Consider the following 12044-nt stretch of genomic DNA (forward strand, 5'->3'; position numbering starts at 1 on the left):
GCCCGACTTCGCTGCCAGCGGCGGCTTGCCTCCGCCGGGGGCCGCAGCCTTCGCAGCCCCCCGCTGCCTCTTCGGCCTGGCTTCATGAAGCCTGACAACCGCCTGGCGCTTTTGTGCAGCTCCCTGGCGATCCTTGTCCATCACTGCCGACACAACAGCAGCAATATTCCGCCCGTAAGGAAAAACTCTCCATTCACGAACCATGCGAGATGTAAAAAAGTCTTCGCCGGCCGCGCGGGGGATAGGAACATTCCTAGGCCACCAACCCCCGGTAACCCTCAGCATCCGCGCCGAAGACTCCCGGAGCTCGGGCGAAGACATCCTTCCCCCCCGGGGCCACACATGTCCTCATCAACTCTCTAGCAAAACCATCGGAAACCCCAAGTCCTCCCATAGCAGTACCTAATTTCGTCTTTTTAGAGGATGGGGCGGCCGTCGGTGCAGGGACGTCTCCAGTCTCCACCACCGGCTTCTTCCCACGGCGGTCCACATCGTCTTGGCCGGGATAGCCGTCATACGGCAATTGATTCAATTCAAAAACCCTGTTCAAACGGTCATTCGACCCGCGGATATCCCAGCTGCGGTGGCCCTCTGTCCTCGGCACGTAACGACCAACGAGCCGCACCGCCCCATCCTCCGCCTCACGCACAAAGGCGGCCGGATCGCGGCTTTGCAGATTCAGCGCGAAGGCAGGACTTCGCACCATCTTCCCACCATGGGAAGGCATCTGGCGAGGGCACACTTCGCCCAGCCATGCGCCAAGGGCCATACCCCGTACGCCACAAATTCTTCAACCAAATCGCGCCCACTGCTCAGGCCGGCGGCGCACCGAAGGGCCCCTTCGTCCGCATCATCCTCCGCCACCTCAAAGGGCGGGTATGCTGAGTAAAAATGAGAACACATCTCGGACACGGGGAGCCCCTCATGGTCTTCGACGGTACCCTCAGCGACGTAAAACCAAAATTCATTCCAGTTGCCCCACTTGTTGCGGGCGCAAGGAACCAACTCGACTACCTGCATCGTGGTCTTGCCGGTCTTCGGCGTAAACGTACAGGACCCAAACTGGGCAACTTCATCTCCAATCATCCTCTTCTGCCAGTGCAGGCAATAGTACTTCGCAAAGACTTCGACTGATGGCTGTCCGCCATACGAAGTCGTCGCCCAGACATACTTCGACAGAGCCACCACGACATTCGGAGTCAGCTGATGTATCTGAACATTAAACCTGCGTAGGACTTCGCCAACAAATCGGTGCGCCGGCAGGCGGAGACCGGCGGCGAAGAACGCCTCGAACACAACCAACTCGCCTTCCGGCTCAGGGACTTCCTCCGTCCCCGGGACACGAGCAACTCCGCCGCCGAAGTAACCCAGCCTCTGCATATCTTGCACGCGGACCGACGACATCCGCGACACGCCAAAATCCATAGAATCGCCGGCGCGCAACTCCTCCGCCACCAAACTACTCAGCGTCTCCTCAGACGAGGCGTCGGCCGGCGGCGAGGCATCGGCCGGCGGCGTAGCGGCAGCGGAAGAAGAGGAGGTCGGCATCGCTACGTACCATCGGCGGCGGCGGGCGGTCTGCTTCACTCGAGCCAGATCTCCGGCGATTAAGAGCACGGCGGGCAGACGAGCAGTAAGACGGTGGAAAAGGCGGCTAGGGTTTTCACGGAGCGCGGAAAGTGAAGTTCAAAAAGCGCCGACCCCCGCCCCTTTTATAGACAGGGCGCGGCTCTTCGGGAAACCCGCAATCCAACAGGGCGCGGCGCTTCGGGAAACCCGCAATCCAACAGTACGGTGTCAATCAACGGTCATGTCAAAAACCCCCGTGGAACCACTTCGAGCGAGGGCAGCGTCTCCGCCATCTAGCGACGTCTTCGGCACCAGGTGACTTTGTCGAACTGGTCCCTCGGAGGGCAAATGTTGGGGCGAAGGCAAAGACGCCACCCTTCGCTCTAGGCCCTCGCTGCAGTCGCCGGTCCGACGGAGACAAAACGGGCAGGGACACCCTTCGCTTTATTCGGCACCAGACGAAGGCCTGCGACGGCGTCATCCCACCGTGCAGCCTCGTCCAGCTCAGAGGCCCACCTATGATCCGGCCCATTGTAACGGGCTCTGCGTGGCCGCCGCGTGTTACGGGCCTAATTTGTAAAGGCATTCCTGTAATTACAGTCTGTAACCCTGCTTTATGGGAATATTCTGGGGATAACCTAGGTGGCTGAGGGCACATGCGTCCTTAACACAAGGCGCTGGGCGCTCAGATACCTATAAATACCCCCGCACAGTGCCCGTGAGAGGCCAGATTAACAGAGCTATTGCCATCTAGCGCGTAAACCCTGTTAACGTCACTGTTCACCCTTGTTGGCCCCCCTTGCGACTGAGAGAAAGTTCCAACATAAGGCCCTGCAAAAAATGCGTTAATAAGTTTAAGCAAATGAAAAATTTTGGTTTCAAGGAATAATACAAAGATCTCATTTTTTCACCTTTAAACTATTGTACGCTAAGCTGTCGGCCAGCTCGTTTTTTGACAACACCGAGAGCTCGTCTTCTAATGTTGGGAATCCGAAGGTCTTGCTCATCTCCCGACAGACAGAAATCTCCTTGCTGTCAGGGAGACAATACAAGAAGTCTTCTTCTCCGCTGCCGTTGAATATCAGCGCCCCTTTTGAATATTTCAATTTTTGTGCATAGAACTGAGCTTCTATTTTTTTCTTTTTCGGTCAGATTTTTACCCGAAGCATGACGTAAGACATAGTCAGAAGCTTCAGAAGATGCTTCGGGAATAGGTGTGGCGATTTTCTCAGATAAAATTTCTTCTGCAAATTCTTTTTCCGTTTCTTTTTCAATTTCCAAGAATTCCCTCTTGGTAGACTCTGAAAGCCCAGTTTCATTTTCCGCTTGACCTTTGGCAGCTTCGGCCTTAGTTTGTGTCTTTGTAATTTCGGCAGCTATCTTCGAAGTAGAGCTTGAAGATTTTATCGTTTCCAGCACATCTAGCACGTTAACCATTCTTTTCCTCTTGGGGGTTGATGTAAGGTCTTTTTGTGCCCTTGACTTAAAATTTCTGATGTCTTTGTCTTTTCAGCCTTCGGTTCTTCTATTTTTTCCATCTCCGGCATTATGGCCGGCTCTTCAATATTCGGTAGGGGAGTCAGCTCCTTGGCTTCGGTGGCCGAAGAAGTCTCACCGACAAACTCAGGCACTATGGCCGGTTCAATATAGCGTGGCCGGTGCGTAAGAACCTTCAACGTTTTCCTCTTCGGTGCTGGCTCACTAGGAGCGGCTGAAGCAGCTTCCTTCACAGAAGCCATATCTTTCCTTTTTTGACCCTGTGTTGGGTAACGGTAGTCAGGATAGACGAACCCAATGGCATCAAATACTCGGTTGAGTCTTTTCTTTTTCTGGCCTCCGAAGGCCGCAGACAGTGCAGTATCTTCTGCCTTCGAGTATGGTCCAAGCAGTTCATCGCTTGTGGCCTCAATACATTTCAGCCAGTCATCATCTGGCTCAACAAACTTATCTCCATATCTGAAGGTGTATTTTAACCTAACTAGTCCACCTTCGTCAGGTTTGCTGATGGTTTCCTTTGGCATTTCCCATTTTTCTACAAGTGGCCATACTCTGAAGGCAATGTGTTCCTGGATCAAATCCCTCGTCCCGATGAAAGAGCAAACTACACCGAAGGCTCTCCGACATTCTTCGGCTGCTTCGCCAATATCCACCTTCGGTTTCCGAAGGCCAAAACACTGCCAGATGGGGCACATGATGATATCTTTAATATCTTCTCGTGCCTTCAAGTCGTTTTTCACATAGAACCATTCCTTCATCCAGTCCCCGGGCCATCTCTTCCGAAAAGTTGGCACGGGACAGCTTGACCCAGAGTGGGCACCGAAGCTGTAACATCCAAAATTGTTATGGTATTGCTCTTTACCCCAGGGTTTTGTCTCATATAATAACTCATGCATACTACAGAAACTTTTTGCATTTGGCTCCAAACCTTGGCTCTTCACGGCCCATACGAAGATTCCCATCCTTATGATTGCTTCGGGAGTAATTTGATGGAGGCTGATTTCAAATATCTTCAAAACTTCAACCACGAAACTGCTTAAAGGAAACTGAAGCCCAACCTTGAAGAAACTTTGGAATATCACGACTTCATATTCCTCGGGAGTAGGACAAGTTTTTTCTCCTTCGTCAGCCCTCACAATAGATAAATCCCGAAAATATCTGCCCCTCATATTGACAAGATGGCTTTGTTTAATGCTTGATTTTCCAAAAACTGCATGGCTTGGTCGCCAGGGTCGGTCTTTGGAATCTTCACCACCACTTTCCACATCATAACTGTCACTATCATAAGTGTCTTCAGATAAACCCTCCAAAATCTCCCTAGTAATCTTCTCTGTATTTGTCTTTGCTATTGATTCAAGAAAGCCGAGATTCATCTCCTCAGAAAGGCTCAACTTCGATTCAGCGACAGCTTTCTTATCCTCAGACATCTTCAAAAATGCTGAGAAAGTGCTCTCAAAGCTGAAGCTTAAAAATTTAAAAGGCCAAGCAAGTGTTGGTGCGTAAGGGCTAAAAATTGGGTGAGAAAGAGCAGATGGCAAGAAAGCGTGCCAAATGACCTCGTGGTGAGCTCTTATTTATATGCCTAGTGCGTTGAAAACTGAAGGGTCCCGCTTGTCAATGACTGTTGCTATTTTAGCAAAGGGAAGGTGTTTTTTCGGACCTTAGGCTTAAGGCCTTCGTCCATGTCGCAATCTGAATTTACCATTCTAAAAGTTAATATTGCGAGGGGCTAATGTTGGGGGCCTTCGGCTTCCGAAGGTCCTCAAAAACATGATTTAACAATGTTTCTGGAGTATAATGCATAAACAGGTACCTTCGGACATGGATCGAAACCACAGTATGAAGAAGTACAAGAATACGAAGGATGGAGCAGAGCCGAAGCTATGCGCAGGAGAGCTTCGGCACGACAGCAGAAAAGGAAACCGACTTAAAGATGAAAAGGCTATTTAGACCTCGATGGATTACTATAGAGTTATTAGCAAATGTAAAGGGCATGGGTGTAATTTTACATGGGCTGCGTCCCGTGCCTATAAATAGATGAATAGTACTCCCATACTGTTCACGCTGACTTGGCATTCACTTTCGCGTCACGCTTGTACCCCTACTTTCCTTTGAACCGAAGGTACATTTATAATTTGTTATTGTTGATACAGTAACATAAATAAAAATAAGTTGATAATAATGTTTAAAGTGTTTGTGTTATTTTCCATATCTTGTATACGAATCCTTCTTCATCATCTATTGTGCTTATGAAGGCATGTCCTTCATAACCTTCGTCCGGAATTCATTATATCCGAAGGGAGATAATGCTTCGAAGGACGAAGGAGTTTGACATTTAACACTTTCTATGTTGCCTTGTTCTTAACTCTTAGCATTTGAGAACAAGTCCCCAACACAAGACTAACCAATATAAATTAATTAAAGATCTAATTATAAAAGAATGAGACTTGGTACAATAAATGTTGTTACTGCGTAGTAAATATTTATACGAAGCTAATGCAACTTGAACGGATCAAATTGGAGTTACGCATTGTGAGTTATGAATTTCCGAAGGTTTTACGTATTTGATACGAGATTAATTAAGAGATGAATTTTAATATATTTTTAATGTCAAAACAGAGACACTAAACGATAAACAATAATCTTACGAAATTATAGGAACTAGAATGGGCTCATTTGAACTTAATATGAATTTTCTAGGGATTAAACAAGTTATTGGAATTAATTTTGTATTATAAATATTTTTCTAGATGTATTTCTCTGTTTTATAATTTATCTGGACTGCGCACCAAAATCAGAGAAGTGTAGGGGCTATACTATAAAACTTCAGCAGACTCAGACTACCACCGCGATGGACGGCGGGTTCAATCTATAAAAACAGAGGGTCTCTTTTGTGAATTTGCAATGGCGAAGGGGTATCTACGGATCTGGGCCGCTAGATCAAGCACGGACAGCCGTGATTAAATCAACCCAGGTAAACCCCAGCTCTCACACGCCAGTGTTGGATCCTAGATCAAGGATCCAGATTTTATGAAAGTTCCCTACACACCGAACAGTCCGATTAAACCTACGGCCCAGATTGAATCGCCCAGGAGGTATCTCCAATTAAATCCGCACCGCATATCTACCATCCCACGACTATCTTCCACCCAACACTACCTCTAATCTCGTCCGGTCATCTCCGAATCCACAGCGGCGGCATCGTCTTCAACCTCTTTCCAGGGCGCGGTCAGAGAGGTGGAGGCGCGCTGGGTAGCGCCGTCGTAGGCATTTGCCTCGCCCCAGCCCCCAGCCCACTGTGATCAATGCGGTGTCGAAGCGCCCATTGGTGTGAATCTCACCAACCCTAACCAACTTGCTCGGGCAAGGGGACGAAGCCGGTCCACAGAACGGTTAAACACACGGCGGAGAAGATTGCTCCGGTGAGCATTTGCAGGCCCCCTAAGCTACAATTCGATCCTAACCTCAGGGCTCTAGATAACCACGATAATGAGAATTTCGGGGAGAGGAGTCGTACCGGTTGAATAGCCAAGAAGATGATCGGCCACGTTCGTGCGGATCCTTCGCACCCGCCACACTTCGACGAGAAGGGGCGCGCCGCACAGGTCGATTGCTCACGCTCGGCTCACACTGGTGACCGCCCTCCGGTCCCGACAAGGGTGTTAAACAATTGTGGCTCGAGATGAATTGCGTTGAACTACTTCCCCTCTCAATTTGTCTTGGCGGCGACGGTGGATATCACTGGCGGCGCTAGTGGTCAAATAGGAGTAAGGCACGATGAGGTTCAAGGGATTAGGTCGCACGACCAAGCGTGGAGTTCAGCTGGCTTCATATGCGTGCCCAGGCAGCGTCTTATACGCCGGACCATGCCAACTAACGGCCCGGGATTTACGGAGCTCCACGACCGGGCCTTAGGTGTTAGTTGAGCGCGCAACAGGATGACAATGTGGGCCGCCAGTCACCGAGAGAGGCATCGCAGGCACAGTAGCGCCACTGAATGGAAGGACGCTGGCGAGCGGGCCCCGGCCGGCAGTGGCACAAGCGCGCATAGGGGTAGAGCCGTAGAGCTGGGTAGGTTGTGCGGTACAGTGGGCCGAAATCAGGTCTTGGGCCCACGTGCGATTTTCACCTTTTCCTTTTTATTTTCCTTTTTCTGAATTTACTTTCCTCTTTGTTTTTAGAATTCAAATTTGAATTCGGTTATGAAATTCACCCTTGATCAATAATGTATTAATCCAAATACTAATGGAAGGTAAGTATATTTTTATTTATATATTTATTTTATCTCATTTGCATTGTATTTTCCTTCTTTTCTCTTTATTCCCTTTTCTATTTTTATTTTCAAATTCTAATTTCGAATTTAAACTTGTCTCACAAATTTGAATACGAAGTGTAACAGTACAATAACTTCAGCATGCTTTGCATAATTCCATATTTATTTATTTTCTATTTGACTACTTTAATTTCCATAATTGAGTATGCACGGAGAAAAGAACACCTATAATCTCCGAGGGTTTCATAATCCATTACATAATTTTTTTATATAATTATTATTATTAATAATATTTTCCTGATACAAATTTTGGGTATTACAAATCCTACCCCCTTAACAGAAATCTCGTCCTCGAGATTTGTAAGAAAAGGGATACAGAAGGATTGGTAATTTTAGCTCTTAGTCTATAATTGGTTCAAAAATCCAGTCTCATTTTTTTGTAGTCATTAGTGGGTGATTAAGAGAGCATAGGTATCCAACTACTTATTATGTAGGATATAAGCTGGACAGGTGGAGGTAATAAATATTATGGCAAGGAAAAGACTTTATCCAATATGTTTAAGTCTGAATTTGTTGTTACAACAAATTAATACTGCGAGGGGCTACTGTTGGGGGCCTTCACCTTCCGAAAGTCCTCAAAAACATGACTAACATGTTTTCCAAGTATAATACATTCACAGGGACCTTTGGCCTCGAGATGAAGTTGTACACGATATGAAAAGCACGGTCAGGGAGAAGGATGAACCAGTTCCGAAGCTACGCGTGGAGAAGCTTCGGCTTAGCAGTGGAAAATGAAACCGACTTAAAGGGGAAAAGGCTATCTAGTCCTCGATAGATTGTCCTTAAGTCAATAGTGAATATCAAGGGGATGGATGTAATTTTACACAGGCTACATCATGTGCCTATAAATAGATGAACAGTAGCACTGTACTGTTCACGCTGACTTGTATTCGCTTGCACATCACTCTTGGGTTCATACCTTCTGTCAAGCTGAAGGTACAAATGTAATTTATTGTTATTAATATTTGTTCATAATGAGATAATGAGAATATAAATAATCTAACGATTCAATATGATTCTCCATGTAATTTTCCATGTTTTATATGCTTCTACTTTCATTATTACATACTGAGATGATGAAGGTATGTCCTTCAAAACCTTCGTCTAAAGATCATTATATCCTAAGGGAGATAATGCTTCGAAGGATGAAGGTCTTTAACCATTAACATTTTGTGTTGCCTTGTTTTTAACTCATAGCGTTTGAGAACAAGTCCCCAACATCAGGTTATCATCAGCTCAGGATCCGACCTTCGGACATCCCAAAGACGACATTTATTACCAAGTATGGGTTGTATGAGTACATAGTTATGTCTTTTGGCTTGACGAATGCGCCAGCCTTCTTCATGAATCTGATGAACAGTGTATTGATGGATTATCTCGACAAGTTTGTGGTGGTATTCATTGATGACATTCTCATATATTCTCAAAATGAGGAAGAACATGTGAATCATCTGAAGATGGTATTGCAGAGATTGTGAGAGCACCAGCTATATGCAAAGTTGAGCAAATGCGAGTTCTGGATTGATGAAGTCCTGTTCTTGGGTCACATTATAAACAAATATGGATTGGCAGTGGATCCAAAGAAAGTGACAGATATTCTGAACTGGAAAGCGCCAACAGACGTTCGAGGAATCAAGAGCTTCATTGGAATGGTCGGGTACTATTGGCGATTCATTGAAGGGTTTTTGAAGATTGCGAGTCCAATGACCGCTCTGCTAGCAAATAAAGTCGAGTTCAAGTGGACCCAGAAGTGCCAAGGGGCCTTTGAAGCGCTGAAAGAGAAGTTGACTACAACACCTGTCTTAGTCTTGTGTGATGTGCATAAGCCCTTATCGGTGTATCGCGACGCTTCCTACACCGGCTTGGGATGTGTATTGATGCAAGAGAGAAGAGTTGTGGCATACTCGTCCCGATAGTTGATGGTTCATGAGAAGAATTATCCAATCCATGACCTAGAGTTAGCAGCAGTGGTTCATGCACTCAAGACATGGAGGCATTATCTATACGGGCAGAAGTGCGATGTTTATATAGACCACAAGAGTCTGAAGCACATATTCACCTAGTCGGAGTTGAATATGAGACAACGAAGATGGTTAGAGTTGATCAAAGACTATGAATTGGAATTTCACTACCATCCCGGCAAAGCGAACGTGGTTGTAGATGCTTTAAGCAGAAAAAGTCAAGTCAACATGATGATCATTCACCCGATACCTTATGAGTTGGCCAAAGAATTCGATAGATTGAGCCTTGGATTTTTGAACAACATGCAAGGAGTAACAGTTGAGTTAGAACCCACCTTAGAGTGGAAAATCAAAGAAGCACAGAAGAATGATGAAAAGATCATTGAAATCCGGCAGCTGATTCTAGAAGGAAGAGGCAAAGATTTTCGGGAAGATGCACAAGGTGTGATATGGTTCAAAGACCGCTTGTGTGTTCCCAATGTCCAATCCATTCGGGAGTTGATCCTTAAAGAAGCTCATGAGACAGCTTATTCCAATGTATTAGGATCTGAAGAAGAAATTCTGGTGGTACGAGATGAAGAGAGAGATCACAGAGCACATGGCTATATGTGATAGTTGTCAGAGGATCAAGGCAGAGCATCAATGGCCAGTCAGTTTGTTGCAGCCGCTGCAGATTCCTCAATGAAAATGGGATGAGATCGGAATGGACTTCATAGTTGGGTTGCCTCGTACTCGAGCTGGCTATGATTCCATTTGGGTAGTCGTGGAGTGTTGGCCCACTTCATACGTGTCAAGACTAGCTACAACAGTGCAGTGTTGGCAGAGCTGTATATGCTCGGATTGTTTGTCTTATGGTGTGCCAAAGAAGATAGTGTCAGACCGAGGAATGCAGTTCACCTCCCATTTCTGGCAGCAGTTGCATGATGCTTTGGATACGCATTTGAATTTTAGTTCAGCTTATCAGCCACAGACAGACAGTTAGACTGAAAGGACTAACCAGATCCTAGAAGATATGTTGAGAGCCTCTGCATTGCAAGATAAGTCCGGATGGGACAAGAGGCTAGCTTATACCAAATTTTCCTACAATAGCTGCTACCAGACCAGTTTGAAGATGTCACCATTTCAAACACTTTATGGGAGGAGTTGCAGAACTCCGTTGCATTGGGATCAGCCTAGAGAAAAGCAGGTGTTTGGGCCCGACATTCTGCTCAAAGACGAAGAAAACATCAAGATAGTTCAGGATAATCTGAAGATAGTGCAATCAAGGAAGCGAAGTTATGTAGACACCAGAAGAAGAGAACTGAGTTTTGCAGTGTGAGATTTTGTCTACCTGAAGGTATCACCTATTAGAGGAGTCAGAAGGTTTGGAGTCAAAGGCAAGCTAGCACCCCGATATGTTGGTCCGTATCAGATTCTCGCGAAACGTGGAGAAGTGGCCTATCAGCTCAGTTTGCTAGAAGATTTTTCAGCGGTGCATGATGTCTTTCATGTGTATCAGTTGAAGAAGTGTCTGCATGTGCCAGAGGAGCAGTTGCCAGTGGAAGGTCTAGAAGTCCAAGAAGACTTAACCTACATAGAGAAGCCAACGCACATTCTTGAGACTGCAGAAAGGGTCACCTGGAGGAACACTATTAGGATGTGTAAAGTCAGATGGGTCACCACTCTGAGGAAGAAGCAACTTGGGAGAGCGAAGATGATCTGATGGCCAAGTATACCGAGCTCTTTGCTGGACAACCCTGAATCTCGAGGGCGATATTCTTTTAAGGGGGGGTAGGTTTGCAACACCCTGAATTTGGGGGTATAAAATTTCTTCCCTAGTATTCACCAAATTCGGGTGTTACCCTTTCTCTCCTTTTCCTTTTTCGCGCTATTCTGTCTCTTTCAAAGTAATAGCAGGAGTATTCTTGAGGTTGTGTATTAATAGGATCCAAAATGAAGTCTTGATTGATGCATCACGTCGAAGTTCATGCATATTAATTTTGGCCCACAACGGCCCAGCCGTCGGAGTGTGGGGTGCTGACGCGCTCGCCCGCCTTGTGCGGGATGGGCAGTTGCCTAACCGCCGCCACCCGGTGGGGCCCACTCGTAAGTGCCCCAATTGGTCCACTATTCATCTTCTCTAACCATCCCCACGACACACGCCTTTCTCTCTCCCATGTGTAATTCGCTCGCTCTCGCCTCACGCCCACGCAACCCGCCGTCCCGACTGCCGTCGAGCTCCATCTCGCGCCCGACATCCCACCGTCGGCCTGTGGTTCACTGAGGTGAGCCCCCTCTCTTTCCTCCCCTTCTATCTCTCTCCCCCGGCCAGACCGGTCCGCCTGTGTGGTAGCCACGTGCGGCACGCCCCGACGCGGTTCCGCGCCCTGCCCGGTGTACTCGGTGTGGCCTTGTGCCCTAGCATGGCAGCTGATGCAGCGCGCGGCAGCGGCCCACAGTGGTGGCTCATCCGGCACGGTGGCGTGCGGCTAGCGCAGGGGATAGCCCGGTGCGGTGCTCGACCGTCCCTGTAGCCTAGCATGGCACGACCCCTGCTCGGCTAGCTCTGGCACGGCGGCCCATGCGGCCGAGCCCCCCCTCCCGGTTAGCTCGGCTGGGAGAGAAGGACTCATTATCTTAGTTTTAACTTTTATTTTATTTTAGGCTTGCAAAAAGGAACCCCGATGAACCACGTAAATAATTTA

Source organism: Zea mays, chromosome 9 (assembly GCF_902167145.1).
Source record: "Zea mays cultivar B73 chromosome 9, Zm-B73-REFERENCE-NAM-5.0, whole genome shotgun sequence".
NCBI lineage: Eukaryota > Viridiplantae > Streptophyta > Magnoliopsida > Poales > Poaceae > Zea > Zea mays.